The sequence below is a fragment of the Bufo bufo genome, chromosome 5, assembly GCF_905171765.1.
Source record: "Bufo bufo chromosome 5, aBufBuf1.1, whole genome shotgun sequence".
Lineage (NCBI taxonomy): Eukaryota > Metazoa > Chordata > Amphibia > Anura > Bufonidae > Bufo > Bufo bufo.
Window position 1 is genome coordinate 325,596,904 of NC_053393.1, and position 20,051 is coordinate 325,616,954.

The following is a 20,051-nucleotide window of genomic DNA, read 5'->3' on the forward strand; positions in this document are numbered from 1 at the left end:
CTTGGGGCAAGTAGTATGATGCTTGTTGATTAGCTGCTTTGCAGCCTTTCAAAAAGCGCCAAGAAAGCGCCGAACACCGAACTCAAACTTTTACGAAAATGTTCGGGTTCGGGTCCGTGTCACGGACACCCCAAAATTCGGTACGAACCCAAACTATACAGTTCGGGTTCGCTCATCCCTAACCAAATAAGATTCCATGCTATCATATTAAATCAACATGCTATAGTACTGGATTACCTGGCTGCAAGCTAAGGAGGTTTGTGTCAAATTGTAGGATCAGCATGTTAAATTTTTCAGTTCAGGTTGATTATATCATCTTCATAAAGTTAGGAAATTAAAAGAATGATTTAGAGCCGAGCACTCTATAGCTGATGCTGACATATCAAGATGGTTTAAAATAATAAATCCTATTATTTGGTTTCAAGGTTTGGGATGCTGGTTTAGTGGAGTAGGACACATAACATTGGAAATTTTACTTATCATAGTTATATAGACAGGAATTAAATTACTTATGTGGATTATAGCTACTTGTTGTAAATCTTGAAGCAAAATTTGCCCCTATAAGGGGGTACAAAATGTACCTCCCACTATCTAGCGCATTAAATCAAGTGTATTTTTAAAGGGGAGCAGTAGTAATAAAAATTTACTTTTAATTCAGCAATATAAAAGAGGAGTAAGCAAAATAAACCTCTAAACATCAATCTAGCTATTAAGACATAAAAAAATGTCCAAACGGACCAAAAGCACAACACATAATTTAGACAAACAACCCTAAGTAGGGTGTGTAGGTTGGACTGGTAAAAAATATATATAGATGGTTCTTACCGGTCCATTGGTTCAACAGCGTGTGGACGTGGCTTTAAATCAGGGTAGGTGTATAATGGCTCTGTCTTGCTGCTGCCGTGCCTTTGTCTTGCATCTAGTATCAGATCAATCTATGGACGTGGCAGAATATGCATAGAACTCAGGAATAGGTTATATTTATCACAATTCAGTCTTGATAGAATTATAGTGGTTTTCTTCCAACTGACCTCACACCTAGAAGTTGTGAATAAAGGACCTAGTCCTGCGCTGATCCTAGTATACCCTGGCAAGGCTATCTGACCCTAATGACCTCCTAATACGGAGTCATCGCCCTGAAAAGAGCAGCCCCGTCTGGATCCTTTCCCTATTACGGGACCCTAGACAACCCTCCCACTATACAAATATGTATATATCACTAATAAAAATACAGTGCCAAAGAAAAAATTGTGTGCATCAAAAAGATGTGCAAAACACAAAAATTATAATACATAACAGAAGAAAGGAAAAAATAGTGGCCCAACGTGTTTCATCCAATTATAGTCCCAGAATCATCAGGGGACACGGGGCTGGGATGTGATATACAAAAATGAATAATGTATAACACTATGATGCTTGAGACATAGCCAAAAAATGCATGTAATCAAAAAATACCACATTACCTGGTAGACATGGCAAGTGGAAATATGGATGTCACACCACCAAGGATAATTACAATTGGGTTATAGTCACAGCCCCTACTCTATGTCAGGGATGGTAGCTGTTGAACCAATAGACCGGTAAGAACCATCTATAAATATTTTTTACCAGTCCAACCTACATGCCCTACTTAGGGTTGTTTGTCTAACTTATATGTGGTGCGCTTTTGGTCCATATGGACATTTTTATGTCTCAATAGGGGGTTTGATGCTTTAGTGGATTGTTTTGTTCACTCCTCTTTTTTATTGCTGATTTAAAAGTTATTTTTTATTACTACTGCTCCCCTTTAAAAATCCTGAGCAAAAACAGCCACAGTGCTATTACTTAACATTAATCTCAACCCCCATACTTTTAACCAATTATTGAAGAAGAAGAGAATATGAAAGGCTATGCGCTATTTTCAGAATTAGTGATAATGGTAATTATTAGAAAGAAGAATTAATGAAGTATTTAATATAATAGAAAATGTAAATTGATTATAATAGAAAACAAAATGGAGAATGTGGAAAGTATGGATGATTCCTATTACAACAAGTGTATGTTAAACATTAACCCAAGATAAATAAGATAGTTTAAGGGAAGATTGTAGTCAACTTAACCTCTATCCTTTAGGTCACAATTTAGGAACATGATGTAAACTGTTCTAAACTCGCGATGAGCGGCAGGGGCTATATTCGAATTTGCGAGATTTCACGAATATTTTGTAGAATATTCATCATAAATTTGCCAATTTCGCTAATTGGAGATTATTTTATTGAATGCTATAAATTGGCAGTGTAAAAATTGCGTAATGCGAATTCATAACGCGAAATACAGGCGTGGGTCACTTTGGCTAAATTTTTCAAGCTGGTATAAGTTTACTGAGACTGGAGAGAATGATTGTCACGGTAGCACATTAGAATAGCTTTATATGCAGATAGAGTCAAGTTCTCCAATATATTCAAGATTGCGCTAATTGGCAGTGATTAGAATATTTTATCGCACTACGTGCCACTTCACATTTTAGCAGATTACCGATTGGTGCACTAAGTATTGTTGTTGTTTTTTTTAAAACATTAGATGTTTATTGTATTTTGTAATAGATTTTTGAAAAGTAACAAGGTAGTTACAAATAGTACAAAAATACAAAGTTCCAGAGTTAGTCATATAAACAATATAACAAGAACATATCTATGTAATAGATCTCGAGATCGCTAATGACAGGTGAATAACCATAGTTTATACATCAATGTATGTCAGAGTGTGGTACTGGAAACAACGTTAGCCAGGGTCTCCAGAGCCTCGTGAAAGAGGTCAAATTGTTTTTACGGTAAGCAATGAGCCTTTCATAAACACAATGCGCAGAAATCATGTCAGTGACATTCTCTATGGATGGGATTAGGGTAGATTTCGAATTTCTAGCTAATAGGAGTTTAGCAGACTATAATATATGGCATATCATCTTTCGGTAAGAATGTGGGAACCTGTCTATCCCTAAGGAGAGTAAAGTTAATTCAGGTGATAACTTGACTTTTAAAGTTGTCACTGAAAGGAGGAGTTTTTCTATGTCTAGCCAGAAGGAGTTAAGGGCAGAACAACTCCAGAATATATGGAGTAAATTACCAGGGACTCTACCACATCACCAACATTTATTGGTTGTATTCGGAAAGAATTGATTTAGTCTGGCTGGGGTAAAATACCATCTAGTCAACAATTTATGATATCCCTCAAGAAGGTTTGAGCAAGCCGTAGACCTAAGGGAATGTTTTATCGCTATCTGCCAATCTGAGTTTGAATAGGTCTGCCGGAGATCTCGTTCCCAATTGAGTATGTGTGTTTTTTTGGTGAACGATATATCTCCCAAAATCCTTCTATATATCCTTCTAGTAGGTATTTTCAGGTCACCATCTGGCAGATAGAGAAAGGTATACAGGGGTAGAGGGATAGAAACCGTTCTTGAAGATAAGATTTTCAATGCCTGGGAAATACAGAGATAATCAAATTGTTTATTTCCAGGGATATCATAATTGGTTTGTAGAGAGGAAAAGGATCTCATCCCACTTCCATCATAGAAGTCCTCAAGGATGCGTATCCCCTTACTCTTCCATACTGTCGTAGACAGGTCTGGTATAATGTATTCTAAGACTTCTAAAGGTAGGGGAATCTCTTTTTTGGCATCTATATGCTGTGTTTTCTGAAGTACTGATATCCATATTTGGATCGAGGCCTTTAGAGGAAGGGTTAGAGGCAGAGGGCGCTTCGGGTCAATTGCGCGAGTTAGGAGAAGGGCTTCAAGGGATTTGCCTGAATTAAGGTCTCTTTCTATTCCAATCCACCCCAGGCCATGCTCCCTTCTACACCAGTGCCTTAACTGTTTAAAGAGGATCGTCTCATAGTATGCTTGGAGATTTGGTACTCCTAGGTCCCCATTTTCCTTATGTGAATATAAGATAGAGGCAGCTACTCTGTGACTACTATTCCCCCAAATATACAAGAGCATTTGCCTTCTAAATTTCTGTAGCAATGTGTATGGGGTAGGAAGCGCTAGAGTGCAGAAATAATATAAAAGTTTCGGAAGCACCATCATTTTATAAATCATTATACGACCTAGCCATGATAGCTCTATTTTTGAATATTTGTCAAGTTACGACTGGAGGGACTTAAGCAGGACGTCATAGTTGCATGACAGAAGCTTTGAAAGTGGGAAACATAGCTGAACTCCCAGGTAGGTCACAGAGGATGCAGCCCATTGGAATGGGAATTCTCCTCTAAGCACCTCCCTCAGCGATGGAGTGATCTTAATGGCTAAAATCTGAGACTTGTTTTCATTTATTTTATAATAAGAGACTTCTCCAAAAGCTCGGATAATGCTCATAGCTGTTCTCAGGGATGTTAGAGGATCTGAGAGAGTCAAAATCACGTCATCCGCAAAGAGACCAATTTTATACTGTCTATGACCAGTCGAGATTCCTCTAACGCCACTTGACATTCTAATCATTTCTCCAAAAGGTTCCATCACTAGCAGAAACAAGGGGGAAAGAGGACATCCTTGACGTGTCCCATTAGTGATTGGGAATGGCTTAGACAGGTTCCCATTTACTAAGACTCGGGCTGAGTGCTGGGAATATAGAGCTTGGATAGCACTTAAGATAGGGCCTCTAAATCCAAATTTACTTAATACTGTAAATGCAAAGTCCCAATGAATTCGGTCAAACGCCTTCTCTGTGTCCAGGGTAAGGAGCAGAGAAGGCGTCCGAAGGTTCGCTGCCCTCTGCATTATCCCTAAAATGCGTCTAGTGCCATCTGAGGCTTGTCTTCCTTTCGTAAATCCTACCCGGTCACTATGAATTATCAACGGAAGAACCTGTAGGAGTCTGTGAGAAATGATCTTGGCATATAATTTGACATCGCTGTTGAGTAACGATATAGGACGAAAATTAGCAGGGGAATCCGCTGGTTTACCTGGTTTTGGGATGGTGACTATTGTAGCTTGAAGCATATCTGCTGGAAATTGTTGGCCGTTTAGGACAGCATTAAACATGTCTACTAAATGGGGGAGCAGCGTTGGGGCATGAATTTGATAATACTCATTTGAGAACCCATCGGGTCCTGGAGCTTTATTTGGCTTGAGAGATTTTATGGCGGCCTGAATTTCCACTTGAGTGATGGGAGAGTTAAGGTCAGTAAGTTGGTCTTCATTTAAAGAGGGAAGGTGAATAGCATCTAAAAAGGATGATATTTTCTCAGACGTGGGTTGTGGTGTTAAAGGGTCTAAATTTAAATTATACAGCTTAGTATATTAAGTGCTAAAAGCATCAGCTATGTCTTTGGGGTGATATAGTTTGGTGGTACCATCCGTGTCTAAAATGAATGGTATATTAGATTTTTGAATCAAAGGTTTCACCTTTCTCGACATTAGTTTGCTAGGTTTATTTTAGGAACGGTAATATAACATACGTAGGGAGGTAATTTGGCGGTCATAATCTATTTGTAGAATGGAATGAAGTTCATGTCGAAGAGACATCAACGACCTGTGTAAGTCTAATGAGGGGTTAACCTGTAGCATACCCTCTGCCTTAGTGATTTCTGACAGTATTGAAGATAGTTTGGCTTCCTTACATTTTTTTAAATATGAACTTTGTTTTAGCAGAAATCCTCTTATAGTAGCCTTATGAGCCTGCCATAAAAGGAAAGGGCTAATATTTTCAGTCTTGTTGTATTGAAAGTACTCTATTAGACTAGACTCCGTTTGACCTTTATAGTTAGGATGTCTAAGCAAGTATACATTATTTTTCCAAGACCTTTGAGGAGGGGAGGTTTGAGATATGGAAACCGAGCGGAGTATTGGGGCGTGGTCAGACCAGGAAGTCGTTCCTATTTTAGCCGAGCATATTCTAGTAAGTAGGGATCTGTCCACAACAGCTAAATTAATACGAGAGAAAGTTCTATGGCGTGGGGAATAATAGGTGTATTTGTCACGACCGCTATCCCAGCAGCAGTCGTGTCGCACCAGATGGAGGGGAAGGGGGACCCTTATCTACGGATGGGAAATAGAATGGCCACCCCTGACTAACCCTAAGCTGGCACCTGTCTGCCCTGATACCCTAGACGGGGTGTGAACCCGTGCGGCGAGCAGGATGCCTAAACCTTCAGTCGCCCTAACAAGACTGGACTGGGGAAAGGCCGATGGGAGCGCTAGTCACCATCACTCACGTCTAGGAAAACAACAGGGGAAGACAGCAACAACAAACAACAGCAGAGATAGACTTATCCAGTCACGAGCAGAGAAGGCGATCCCAAACACGACAGTCCACACCGGACAAGAGCTCCACAGCAACACCATCAAACGATCTCCTTCCAAGGTCAGAGTAGCACTGGAAGTAAGGACTATATCTGGCAATGACTGCAAGTGAAAGTGAAACTAATATAGTAGCTGGGAGTGGCAGACAGGACTCACCTGAGAAGGATGCCTACAAACTCCCAGTCAAGACAAAAAGGTTCACAAGGCCAAACCCAGACGACATACCCTGAACCACGGAGCAAACTCACAAGCTATCGCGAGTAGCAAGTCGCTGCGACCTTCTCCTCCCAGACCTGTCTGGATCAGTCACAGTCGTGACAGTACCCCCCTTTCTACGAGGGGCCCCTGGACCCTCAAGACCAGGCCTCTCCGGATGGGAGCTATGAAAAGCCTGAATGAGTCTGTCCGCTTTTATCTCTGATGCTGGAACCCACATTCTCTCTTCGGAACCATAACCTTTCCAGTGCACCAGGTACTGAAGAGAGCGGCGAACATATCGTGAATCAACAATCTTTTCTACCTGAAACTCAAGACTGCCATCAACAACCACCGGTGGAGGCGGTAGTGGCAATGGTTCAGGAGGTTCTACATATCTCTGTGGATCTGTGGAAGACCTTATGGATCCTTAGAGTCTGAGGTAGCTCCAGACGAAAAGCCACCGGGTTAATGATCTTAATTACCCTATAAGGACCAATAAATCTCGGACCTAATTTCCACGAGGGAACCTTCAACTTGATATTTCTGGTAGACAACCACACCAAGTCATTCACCCCAAGGTCCGGACCTTCAGAGCGCTTCCTATCAGCCGCACGTTTGTATCTACCACCAATTCTCTTCAAACTTTCTTGCACACTCTGCCACACTGAAGAAAGTGAAGACGCAAATCGTTCCTCCTCGGGAATCCCAGACGGCCCCCCCTCACTAAACGTACAAAACTGAGGATGGAAACCATACGCACCAAAAAATGGTGACTTATCGGTGGATTCTTGACGACGATTATTAATGGCAAACTCGGCTAACGGTAAATAAGATGACCATTCCTCCTGATTTTCGGAAACAAAGCATCTCAAATATGTCTCTAGGTTTTGATTGGTACGTTCAGTCTGACCGTTGGACTGTGGATGGAAAGATGAAGAAAACGACAGATGAACCCCTAAACGAGAACAAAAAGCTTTCCAAAATTTAGAAACAAATTCAAATTGGGTACCACGATCCGAAACAATATCGGAAGGGACCCCGTGAAGCTTCACGATGTGGTCAATAAAAACCTGAGCCAGTGTGTTAGCATTAGGCAATGCGGCAAGAGCAATAAAGTGCACCATTTTACTGAATCTGTCAACAACTACAAGAATAACAGTCTTCCCCGCTGATACTGGTAGATCCGTAATGAAATCCATTGACAGGTGCGTCCAAGGCCTGTTGGGGATGGCCAGAGGTAAAAGACGCCCTGCCGGACGAGTATGATCTACCTTAGAACGAGCACAGGTAGCACATGCAGACACAAAATTCAACACCTCCTGGCGCCATTTAAGCCACCAGAACCGACGAGACACTAACTCAGAGGTTGCCCTACTACCTGGGTGTCCTGCCAGTGTGGAGTTATGGTGTTCTTTTAGTATCTCCAGTCGTAAATTTTCTGGCACAAACAGTTTACCCGAGGGGCAGGAGGCCGGGGCGTCCCCCTGAGCTTCCAACACCCTCCCCTCCAAACCTGAGTGTAATGCAGAGACCACCACCCCCTTTTGCAAAATGGGCTCTGGTACCTCAACATCACCCCCTCCAGGAAAACTTTGAGACAATGCATCCGCCTTAGTATTTTTTGCCCCTGGCGATAGGTTATTACAAAATTAAACCTAGTAAAAAATAACGACCACCGAGCCTGTCTAGGGGTGAGACGTTTAGCAGACTCCAGATATAATAAGTTTTGGTGATCAGTAATCACCGTGACGGGATGAACCGCCCCCTCCAAAAAATGACGCCACTCCTCAAAAGCCAACTTAATAGCCAAAAGTTCCCTGTTGCGAATATCATAGTTCCTTTCTGCAGTAGACAATTTCTTCGAAAAGAAAGCACACGGACGCCATTCACCAGGGGACGGGCCCTGAGATAGTACCACTCCCACCCCCACCTCTGATGCGTCAACCTCTACAATAAAAGGAAGCGAGACATCTGGCTGTATGAGAATAGGGGCCGAGGTGAATCTCTCCTTCAGAGATGCAAAGGCAGTTTTGGCTGCATGTGACCATTTGGAAAAATCGGATCCCTTTCGGGTCATGTCCGTCAGTGGTTTGACCACCAAGGAATAGTTCTTTATAAACTTTCTATAAAAATTGGCAAACCCCAGGAAGCGTTGCAATGCCTTCAGGTTCTCAGGCAGATCCCAGTCTATAATCGCCCGGACTTTCTCTGGATCCATGCGGAAACCTGAATCTGACAACACATACCCGAGAAATGGCAGTTCTTTTACGGCGAACACACATTTTTCTAACTTAGCAAACAATTTGTTGGCCCTTAATATCTGCAGCACTTGTCTCACATGGATCTTATGTGTATCCAGATCCGGGGAATAGACCAGGATGTCATCAAGATATATCACAACAAATCTCCCGATAAGGTGACTAAAAATATCGTTGACAAAATGTTGTAATACCGCAGGCGCATTAGTAAGACCAAATGGCATGACCAGATTTTCATAATGCCCTTCCGGAGTATTAAAAGCCGTCTTCCACTCATCCCCCTCTTTGATGCGAACCAGGTTATAGGCTCCTCTGAGATCCATTTTGGAAAACCATTTAGCTCCAGCAACCTGATTAAAGAGGTCGGGAATGAGAGGAAGAGGATAGGGATCTCGGATAGTTATCCGGTTTAATTCCTGGAAATCCAGGCAAGGACGTAGGCCCCCATCTTTCTTTTTAACGAAAAAGAACCCTGCAGCCACAGGTGAAGAAGAGGGTCTGATGTGTCCCTTAGCCAAACTCTCCGAAATATAATCTTTCATAGCCTTCCTCCCCGGGCCGGAAAGATTGTATAACCGGGTTTTAGGTAGTTTTGCCCCAGGTAATAGATTAATCGGGCAATCATATGGACGATGAGGTGGTAACCCCTGACAACCCTTCTCAGAGAACACATCCATAAAATCTGACAGAAAGGCAGGTAAAGATGTTACAGAGAGTGTAGAGCGCCTACTACTCAAGCAGTTGTCCTTACAATGTTCACTCCACTCCACAATCTCCCCGGCCTGCCAATCCACCACTGGATTGTGAGTCACCAGCCAGGGAAGCCCCAATACCATAGGAGCCGGAAGACCGTTCAGGACATAACAAGAGATATGCTCTTTATGGAGGTCCCCTACCTGCAGATGGATATTATGGATGATCTGAGTTAACTCTCTCTGAGTAAGAGGGGAGGAGTCGATGGCAAACACAGGAATAGTTCTGCATACCGGTTCCGGAGTAAAACCCAGAGCCCGAGCAAACCGTGAATCCACCAAGTTGACCCCCGCCCCACTGTCCAAAAAGACGGAACAGATCTCAGTTTTATTGCCCGCCTCAACGGTAGCGGACAACAAAAACTGAGACATGCGTATGGAGGAAACGAATACGCCCAGACTGTTGTCCTCCGCACAATCTGGGGACTCTAGTTTTCCGGCGGCTCCTTTGTTTGTGGTCTCTTGGGTTCTGAGGGGCAAACCTTTACAATATGACCCCTCCCCCCACAACGAAAACAAACCTCTGACCTACGGCGGAACTTAGGAGGATTCACCCGTCTAGTGGCGCCCCCTATTTGCATTGGTTCGACTGGACCATAACAGACCGATCCCTGCCCTATAGAGGCCTCCGTAAAATTTAATAGTCTCTCCCTGAGTCGTCTGTCGATTCTTATGGACAGAGACATAGCAGCCTCAAGAGACCCAGGGACCTTGTATACCGCCAGCGCGTCTTTTAATTTTTCAGACAACCCCTGGCAGAACTGACTCCTAAGGGCCGAGTCGTTCCATAACGTATTAGTAGCCCACCTACGGAATTCGGAACAATATAGTTCAGCAGACCGGTTCTCTTGCCGAAGTCTACGTAGCTTAGACTCAGCCAGTGAGACCCTGTCCGGGTCATCATTTACGAGACCCAGGGCTTCAAAAAACTCCTCCACTGATCGTAAGGCCGGAGAGTCTGATGGTAGGGAGAAAGCCCAAGCCTGCGGATCTCCTTGCAGGAGAGAAACCCGTTGTTCCTCACCGCCGGAGGATCTAGGGCGTAACCTGAAGAACAATTTGCAAGCTTCTCTAAAGGTTACAAATTGGTCTCTCCCTCCAGAGAACCTATCAGGTAAAGCCACTTTTGGCTCAGGAGTACCTTGGTTTCCCGTAGCAACGGTGGAACCCAAGGATTGCTGCTGCAGCACTGTTGCTTTTAATCCTGCCACTTCAAGGGATAACCCCTGTAATTGTTTTGCCAAAACCGAAACCGGATCCATAGTGGAACAGACAAAATACAAAGCAAAACAGCAAGCAACAAAGAAAAAAAAAAAAAAAAAAAAAGAAATGTCACTTTTAAAAAAATAATTTTTAAAGGCCAGATATACTGTCACGTCCGCTATCCCAGCAGCAGTCGTGTCGCACCAGATGGAGGGGAAGGGGGACCCTTATCTACGGATGGGAAATAGAATGGCCACCCCTGACTAACCCTAAGCTGGCACCTGTCTGCCCTGATACCCTAGACGGGGTGTGAACCCGTGCGGCGAGCAGGATGCCTAAACCTTCAGTCGCCCTAACAAGACTGGACTGGGGAAAGGCCGATGGGAGCGCTAGTCACCATCACTCACGTCTAGGAAAACAACAGTGGAAGACAGCAACAAACAAACAACAGCAGAGATAGACTTATCCAGTCACGAGCAGAGAAGGCGATCCCAAACACGACAGTCCACGCCGGACAAGAGCTCCACAGCAACACCATCAAACGATCTCCTTCCAAGGTCTGAGTAGCACTGGAAGTAAGGACTATATCTGGCAATGACTGCAAGTGAAAGCGAAACTAATATAGTAGCTGGGAGTGGCAGACAGGACTCACCTGAGAAGGATGCCTACAAACTCCCAGTCAGGACAAAAAGGTTCACAAGGCAAAACCCAGATGACATACCCTGAACCACGGAGCAAACTCACAAGCTATCGCGAGTAGCAAGTCGCTGCGACCTTCTCCTCCCAGACCTGTCTGGATCAGTCACAGTCGTGACAGTATTCTCGTGAGCAAGCATTCAGACAGCGAAAGGTATCATATAAGCCAGAGTTTCCCAGCCACTTACCAATGGTAGGGGAAGGAATCTTGCCTCTTCCTGTAGAATCAATCACTCTATCAGGTATAATATTAAAGTCTCCACATAGAAATAAATGGCCTTTTTGAACGCTCCTGATTTTTTTTAAAATTTTGTTCAGAAACCGTATCTGGGACTTATTTGGAGCATATATAGTAGATAGCGTCAAAGTAGTTGTTCCAATCATGCCTACTAGAATGATATATCTGCCATTCTCATCTTCAATTACTTTGTCTATCTGAATGCTCAGAGAATCTTTCACCAAAATAGCCACCCCAGCCTTCTTTTTGTCTGAGTTAGCTAGGAATATCTTAGAAAAGCCCTTTTGTGAAAATGTTGGAAGCTTTAGTTTGGCAAAATGAGTTTCCTGAACGCATACTATGTCAGCCTGGTTACGGCGGACTTCCCTCCACAATGAAGCTCTCTTATAAGGGGAGTTTAGACCTTTAGCATTAATGGACATAATTTTAACCGCCATCCCAAATCTGTCTTAAAAATGCTCTAATCATTGGAAAGGCACTTAATATTGTGAACTGACAATAATAATAATGCATATCTGGAGATCTGAAGAAATAGAGAGGGTAAAGCAGAACAATGCAAAAGAAACACATATTGTAGAAAAATATTTTCTAACAGGGACCCAGATGTTGTGGATCCTAAAACCTTACGGGGAACAATTAGTTCACTGAGGAGCTTCCCCTTGTAATTCAAATAAGAGTCCGTAGGACTATCCTGGTTCATCTGAACATGGAGCAATCAGTCCCCTACAGTAGACCAATCCGGATGTAGACAAGAGGGATTTTTCGCGGTATGATGGTCCCCAGCAGAGGATACCGGGATGTTCCACTATTTCAGGAGGGCTGTCCCTTCTTCCACTTAATTGATAACATGGATTTTACCATCTTTGTTAATCAGACGCTTGAGTGGGAAACCCCATCTGTATACAATTTTCTTCTCTTAAAACATTAGTAATAGGAGAAAGGTTCTTTCTGGCTTGAAGTGTAGCATAAGAAAGGTCAGAATAGATCAGAATTTTTTGCTATGGGTGTGGTAGTGTCACGACTGTGACTGATCCAGACAGGTCTGGGAGGAGAAGGTCGCAGCGACTTGCTACTCGCGATAGCTTGTGAGTTTGCTCCGTGGTTCAGGGTATGTCATCTGGGTTTTGCCTTGTGAACCTTTTTCTCGTGACTGGGAGTTTGTAGGCATCCTTCTCAGGTGAGTCCTGTCTGCCACTCCCAGCTGCTATATTAGTTTCACTTTCACTTGCAGTCATTGCCAGATATAGTCCTTACTTCCAGTTCTATTCTGACCTTTGAAGGAGATCGTTTGATGGTGTTGCTGTGGAGCTCTTGTCCGGCGTGGACGGTCGTGATTGGGATCGCCTTCTCTGCTCGTGACTGGATAAGTCTATCTCTGATATAGTTTGTTTGTTGCTGTCTTCCCCTGCTGTTCTCCTAGACATGAGTGATGGTGACTAGTGCTCCCATCGGCCTTTCCCCACACTAAGGCGGATGCATTGTCTCAAAGTTTTCCTGGAGGGGGTGATGTTGAGGTACCAGAGCCCATTTTGCAAAAGGGGGTGGTGGTCTCTGCATTACACTCAGGTTTGGAGGGGAGGGTGTTGGAAGCTCAGGGGGACGCCCCGGCCTCCTGCCCCTCGGGTAAACTGTTTGTGCCAGAAAATTTACGACTGGAGATACTAAAAGAACACCATAACTCCACACTGGCAGGACACCCAGGTAGTAGGGCAACCTCTGAGTTAGTGTCTCGTCGGTTCTGGTGGCCTAAATGGCGCCAGGAGGTGTTGAATTTTGTGTCTGCATGTGCTACCTGTGCTCGTTCTAAGGTAGATCATACTCGTCCGGCAGGGCGTCTTTTACCTCTGGCCATCCCCAACAGGCCTTGGACGCACCTGTCAATGGATTTCATTACGGATCTACCAGTATCAGCGGGGAAGACTGTTATTCTTGTAGTTGTTGACAGATTCAGTAAAATGGTGCACTTTATTGCTCTTGCCGCATTGCCTAATGCTAACACACTGGCTCAGGTTTTTATTGACCACATCGTGAAGCTTCACGGGGTCCCTTCCGATATTGTTTCGGATCGTGGTACCCAATTTGAATTTGTTTCTAAATTTTGGAAAGCTTTTTGTTCTCGTTTAGGGGTTCATCTGTCGTTTTCTTCATCTTTCCATCCACAGTCCAACGGTCAGACTGAACGTACCAATCAAAACCTAGAGACATATTTGAGATGCTTTGTTTCCGAAAATCAGGAGGAATGGTCATCTTATTTACCGTTAGCCGAGTTTGCCATTAATAATCGTCGTCAAGAATCCACCGATAAGTCACCATTTTTTGGTGCGTATGGTTTCCATCCTCAGTTTTGTACGTTTAGTGAGGGGGGGCCGTCTGGGATTCCCGAGGAGGAACGATTTGCGTCTTCACTTTCTTCAGTGTGGCAGAGTGTGCAAGAAAGTTTGAAGAGAATTGGTGGTAGATACAAACGTGCGGCTGATAGGAAGCGCTCTGAAGGTCCGGACCTTGGGGTGAATGACTTGGTGTGGTTGTCTACCAGAAATATCAAGTTGAAGGTTCCCTCGTGGAAATTAGGTCCGAGATTTATTGGTCCTTATAGGGTAATTAAGATCATTAACCCGGTGGCTTTTCGTCTGGAGCTACCTCAGACTCTAAGGATCCATAATGTCTTCCACAGATCCACAGAGATATGTAGAACCTCCTGAACCATTGCCACTACCGCCTCCACCGTCTTGTCTTGAGTTTCAGGTAGAAAAAATTGTTGATTCACGATATGTTCGCCGCTCTCTTCAGTACCTGGTGCACTGGAAAGGTTATGGTTCCGAAGAGAGAATGTGGGTTCCAGCATCAGAGATAAAAGCGGACAGACTCATTCGGGCTTTTCATAGCTCCCATCCGGAGAGGCCTGGTCTTGAGGGTCCAGGGGCCCCTCGTAGAAAGGGGGGTACTGTCACAACTGTGAATGATCCAGACAGGTCTGGGAGGAGAAGGTCGCAGCGACTTGCTACTCGCGATAGCTTGTGAGTTTGCTCCGTGGTTCAGGGTATGTCATCTGGGTTTTGCCTTGTGAACCTTTTTGTCCTGACTGGGAGTTTGTAGGCATCCTTCTCAGGTGAGTCCTGTCTGCCACTCCCAGCTACTATATTAGTTTCACTTTCACTTGCAGTCATTGCCAGATATAGTCCTTACTTCCAGTTCTATTCTGACCTTTGAAGGAGATCGTTTGATGGTGTTGCTGTGGAGCTCTTGTCCGGCGTGGACGGTCGTGATTGGGATCGCCTTCTCTGCTCGTGACTGGATAAGTCTATCTCTGATATAGTTTGTTTGTTGCTGTCTTCCCCTGCTGTTCTCCTAGACATGAGTGATGGTGACTAGTGCTCCCATCGTCCATTCCCCACTCTAGGCTTTAGGGTGACTGAGGGTTTAGGCATCCTGCTCGCCGCACGGGTTCACACCCCGTCTAGGGTATCAGGGCAGACAGGTGCCAGCTTAGGGTTAGTCAGGGGTGGCCATACGATTCCTATCCGTAGATAAGGGTCCCCCTTCCCCTCCGTCTGGTGCGACACGACTGCTGCTGGGGTAGCGGTCGTGACAGGTAGGCCCTTATTTTTTCTGACCGCAGAGATCAAGTCCTCCTTAATATGATAAAAATGGATTCTAGCAATTACATATTTTGGGAGAGCTTCAGCCACGTGTTTCGGTTTAGGAAGACGATGCGCATGATCAATGAGAAAGAACTGAGGATCAGCATCTGGTAGGGCAGCTTGGAGAAGATCTTGCAGGTATTTATAGAGGTCTGAAGGAGGCACCGAATCTGGAATACCTCTGAATTTCAGGTTATTGCGTCTATTCCTGTCCTCCAGGTCCGCCATTTTGGTTTTCAAGAGATTCACTTCTTCTTCCAGAGAGTAGTGAGCATCAATTAACTCATTATGGGAGTTGGTGAGCTCGCTCATCTTGCTTTCTATATGATCCACTCTCTTGCCCACGTCAACTATTGACGAGGTAATAGCTGATGCTACTCGGTGGAGCTGAGATGTCAGGGAGCGGTGAAGGGCCGTCATCATAGCTTTTAAAATACCCTCTGATGCCGCTTCATCTGAGGCAGGAAAATCCTGCATTGGGTCATCTGCTGAAGCTAGATCAGCAACAAGAGGGTTGTGTGGATGTACAAACACTGATGGCGTTTGGTATGAGGGGTCGCCTGGAGAGTTATGTACTGAGACACTCACCGCTGATTCGGGCGCCATTTTGTTCCCTCCGTCCACTCCTGCCGCACCTCGCTGAATTTCCCTGCTGCTCCAGTGAAGCAGGTGGGCCTCTTCACCACTCTCTCCATCTGAAGAGGAGGTAGGTTTCGGTGAATGATGTGGAGGTGAGTGAGCCTCCGTTTCTGGGACCATACTCTGATTGTCAGCTTCTGGGGAGAAGGTCGTGCCGGGAGCGCGCCATTATTGTGATCTTGCGCCGGATAAAAGTCAGTCAAACGGCGGATCCCCATGCGGTTAGACTTCTTGCGAGTCATCATGTCGATCGATGCAGGTATCGGTCCTGATTTCTGAGTGGATGTCCCTCAGGACAAGCTTTTAAGTCGCTTTATGGGGAAAAGTTAGTGGAGCTCCTTCACAGTGCGGCCATCCACATCGCTCAGCAGGCCACGCCCCGCACTAAGTATTGTTGTGAACTTGACATTGCTTCCTTCTCATTGGCCCACAAGCAAGAAGCAGTGAGAAATCATGTCTTCAGATGGAAAAAAATGCAGAATATTTTAAATAACGAATGTATAGCACTATATTCTAAATATTTGCGAATTCTTGAAGTGGCGATATTCGAGATAAAAATTTGCTATTCGAATATTTGTGCTCAACACTATTCTTAACCTCATTTCCCTTGGGTAATAATTAACAAGTTGTGTTCTAGAACTCTTGTTGGATGGAAAATATGCAATGTATGGGATGATATGTCAAAAGATGATTGGATTAATCTTTTCTGCTTAATAATCATGCTATAAAAAGTACCTACTACTCTGTATGTTATATTCTGTTCTACCTTAATCAGAGCATCAAAGTACTATTAGTAAACTTCTTTAAGTCTAAATCTGGTGTCTCAGTAGAATCCTTGCTGGAGATTGACAAGTTCTACAACAGCTACCATATTGTGCAGTACTTCATAGACGTTATGATCTCTTGCTGTCCCCAGTGGAGCTCAGAATCTAAATTCCCTCTCAAAATGTCTTTAGAGCATGGGAGGAAACTGGAGTACCCAGAGGAAACCCACACAAAAAGAAACAAACTCCATTAAAATATCCTTGGTCAGATAACTCTAACCACTGAGTCACCATGTTTCCCATTTATTCCTTGCTTTTTTGGAGAAGTTTGATCAATACAATGAACCTAAAAGACTCTTTTCATCGTTACTGAATAGTTAAATCATTAGTTTTAATATTACATTTTAATTAATTATTTAAGTTTGGAAATTAGTTTTTCATTGGAGTAGGTTTTTCTTTGCAGGCCTCATCAGTTTCCTGAGACTGGAAAGTAAAACATATCGCTCTAATGATAATTTACTGATGTGACCGTACACATACAAAACATTATATCCACATAGAGAGTAGCAGTTACAGTCACTGCCCTTCACAGCTGCACAACGATTATATTCAGACATTTTTATATTAATGAACAAATGGAGTACTTACATTTTTAGTATCTTCTTATAATTACTGTAATTAAGACATTCATATGAAGGAAGCATGGTATAAATGCCAATAAGTTTCCGTTTGCTAGTAAGACGAATATTTATTTTTACTGAAGTCGACATTTATTAGAGCGCAGTCCTGCAATTTTAATATCCTGCTCTAATAAGTCTTTGGCTGAAAATTAAAAATAGATGACGTTTTAGCATTTGAAAGCACAAAATGACTTCTAATAGTAAAGAATTTATCTTTTCTTCTGACATTATAAAACTGATGCTACTATGAGTAAAGATTAGTTTAGTATTGTAAGATTCAGTATAAAAGTGATAAATTGGTAAAATATACTGATGTAGTGTGTTGCAATGCTACAATCTTTTTTAGTGTGTGTGCATGTGAGTTCCAATGGCTTCTCTAATAATCTCTCCCAGGAATGTATTATATGTTATATGTTAAGATTTAATCAAATGCTGGTATTATGATTAAAAGTTTGAGACTGAAACATATAGAAAGACTGGTGATCATCATGCTTAGGGCTGTTCGCTAACCAAACTCATTTTAAAAATGACTATATTAGGATTAGGGATGAGCAAATCTAAGTTGACAAAGTGGAGTTTGATCCGAATTTCAGGAAAAACTTGATTTGAACCGAAGTCGAATTTCCTCACTCTAGGAACAATGGTTCACCCACAATGCCATGTATGCAGCCAATCAGCAGCCAGCCAGCCGCTGTGATGTCACAGCCCTATAAATAGCCTCAGCCATCTTGGATTCAGCCATTTTCCAATGTATTTAGCGCAGGGAGAGATGTGACAGGTGCTAGGGGATAGTGCTAGGAAAGACTTTATTGTGCTGAAAAAACTATTAAGAAGTTCAAGGAAAGATTATTCATAGTGTACAGGGTCCAATAGGGGAGTGTACATCCTGGGTAATAGGAGCGATTCTATTACACCTTGCTGCACTAATTGCGGATCCAAATTGCAGTTATACTGCTGCTTTTAGGTTTGCACTATATGATAGCTCAGCAGTTCTAGCAAACCTTGCTTGTTATTGGGGTGCAAATGCTGTGTGATACAGCCATTTAGGGCATGTATTAATAGGAAATATACATAGGTCCTATTAGCTTTTAAGCAGTGATTTTACATTGTTATGCATTTTTTTGGGGGTGTATCAATAGGAAAAAAATATGTCTTATTTGCCGTTCTGCGGTGAAGTTACATTGTACTACAGCCATTAATGTAGTGTATTAATAGGAAATATACAGTCCTGATCAAAAGTTTAAGACCACTTGAAAAATGGCAAAATAATCATTTTACATTGTTGGATCTTAACAAGGTTCCAAGTAGAGCTTCAACATGCAACAGGAAGAAATGAGAGTGAGACAAAACATTTGAGCATTTAATTAATTGAAAATAACGATTAAACTGAAACAGGCTGTTTTTCAGCTGATCCAAATTTTAGGACCACATGCCTTTAAAAGGCCAAATCTGTGCAAAGATGTGGATTCATTGTCATTTTCTGTCAGGTAGTCACACGTTTTGATGGCAAAGGCAAAAAAAACTCTCCCTTTTTGAACGTGGTCGGGTTGTTGAACTGCATAAGCAGGGTCTCTCACAGCGCGCCATCGCTGCTGAGGTGGGACGCAGTAAGACAGTCATTTGGAATTTCTTAAATGATCCTGAGGGTTATGGAACAAAAAAGTCAAGTGGAAGACCCAAATAAATTTCATCAGCACTGAGCCGGAGGATCCAATTGGCTGTCCGTCAAGACACTGGACGATCCTCAACCCAAATTAAGGCCCTCACTAGTGCTGACTGCAGCCCCATAACCATCAGACTGCATCTGAGACTGAAGGGCTTCAAAAACAAAAAACGTCTTCAAAGACCTTGTCTCCTTGAACGCCACAGAACTGCTCGTTTGGACTTTGCAAGAGAGCACCAAGCATGGGACATTCAAAGGTGGAAGAAAGTTTTATTCTCTGATGAGATTTTTTTTTTACCTTGATGGTCCTGATGGTTTCCAACGTTACTGGCATGACAAGCAGATCCCACCTGAGATGTTTTCTACGCGCCACAGTGGAGGGGGCGCAATAATGGTCTGGGTGCTTTTTCCTTCAGTGGAACAATGGAGCTTCAGGAAGTGCAGGGGAATCAAAGGGCCGCTGGCTATGTCCAGATGTTGCAGAGAGCATTCCTCATGACTGAGGGCCCTCGTCTGTGTGGTAACGACTGGGTTTTTCAACAGGACAACGCTACAGTACACAATACCCGCAGGACAAGGGACTTCTTCCAGGAGAATAACATCACTGTTATGGCCCATCCTGCGTGATCCCCTGATCTAAACCCAATTGAGAACCTTTGCGGATGGATGGCAAGGGAAGTTTACAAAAATGGACAACAGTTCCAGACAGTAGATGGCCTTCGTGCGGCCGTCTCCACCACTTGCAGAAATGTTCCCACTCACCTCATGGAAACGCTTGCATCAAGCATGCCGAAACAAATTTTTGAAGTGATAAACAATAACGGCGGAGCTACTCATTACTGAGTTCATGTTTGGAAGTTAGATTTCTGTTTTGGGGGGGTTTAGTTTTTTTTTTGGAGGTGTGGTCCTAAACTTTTGATCAGCTGAAAAACAGCCTGTTTCAGTTTATTCGTTGTTTTCATTAAATTGAATGCTCAAAAAATGTTTTGTCAAACTCCTATTTCTTCTTGTTGCATTTTGAAGCTCTACTTGGAACCTT